Here is a 995-nt window from a genome sequence, read left to right on the forward strand (position 1 = left end):
TATATATATATATATATATATTAGAATTTTATTTCAAATTAACTTATACATTTAAAATTATAAAAATAAAATAAAACTATTATGACATTATCACTAAGAAAACAAATTTAATTTCTGATTGTTTTAATTTATTTATTTACATTATTTTTCCAATTAAAACCGCACTATTTTCTTTTAGCAAATCCATATTTATTCTCTAAATTGCATGAATCTCAATTACACTGTACACACTTAAATTTCTTATCGCTTATATTTTCAAAACCGTAGCTATTATTCGACCCTTCATCTCACTTTCCTTTTTTACTACTCACAATTATTTCCACTTTGTTACGAAAGTAAACAAAAGCGGCCACCGTAATGTTTGAAATAATTAAAGATGTGGGTCCCGCTGCACTATTTGCACAGTAAATTTTTTTCTATATATACGAACGTTTGCGTTCGTTTATAATGCACACCTAAAACACTTCTATTCTATTCTCTCTCTGTATCAGTGTTATTTCTTTCTACGGGTATAAAATTTTCCCTTTATTTAAATTCCTGCGATACAAATAAATTCCAGTTCTTTTTATAACACGTTATCAACACGATCACTCTGCGATTCGGTAAAATTTATTTGTATCATTTATATCATGTTATAATGGTCGGAATACCGCCTATATTATTTACTAGTAATTTAATTTATTTATTGGTCGGCCGAGCCGCCTTATATTCTGTTTATTATTTATTGGTCGGCCGAGCCGCCTTATATTCTGTTTATTATTTATTGGTCGGCCGAGCCGCCTTATATTCTGTTTATTATTTATTGGTCGGCCGAGCCGCCTTATATTCTGTTTATTATTTATTGGTCGGCCGAGCCGCCTTATATTCTGTTTATTATTTATTGGTCGGCCGAGCCGCCTTATATTCTGTTTATTATTTATTGGTCGGCCGAGCCGCCTTATATTCTGTTTATTATTTATTGGTCGGCCGAGCCGCCTTATATTCTGTTTATTATT

This window comes from Brassica oleracea, chromosome C1 (genome assembly GCF_000695525.1).
Source record: "Brassica oleracea var. oleracea cultivar TO1000 chromosome C1, BOL, whole genome shotgun sequence".
NCBI classification, from domain to species: domain Eukaryota; kingdom Viridiplantae; phylum Streptophyta; class Magnoliopsida; order Brassicales; family Brassicaceae; genus Brassica; species Brassica oleracea.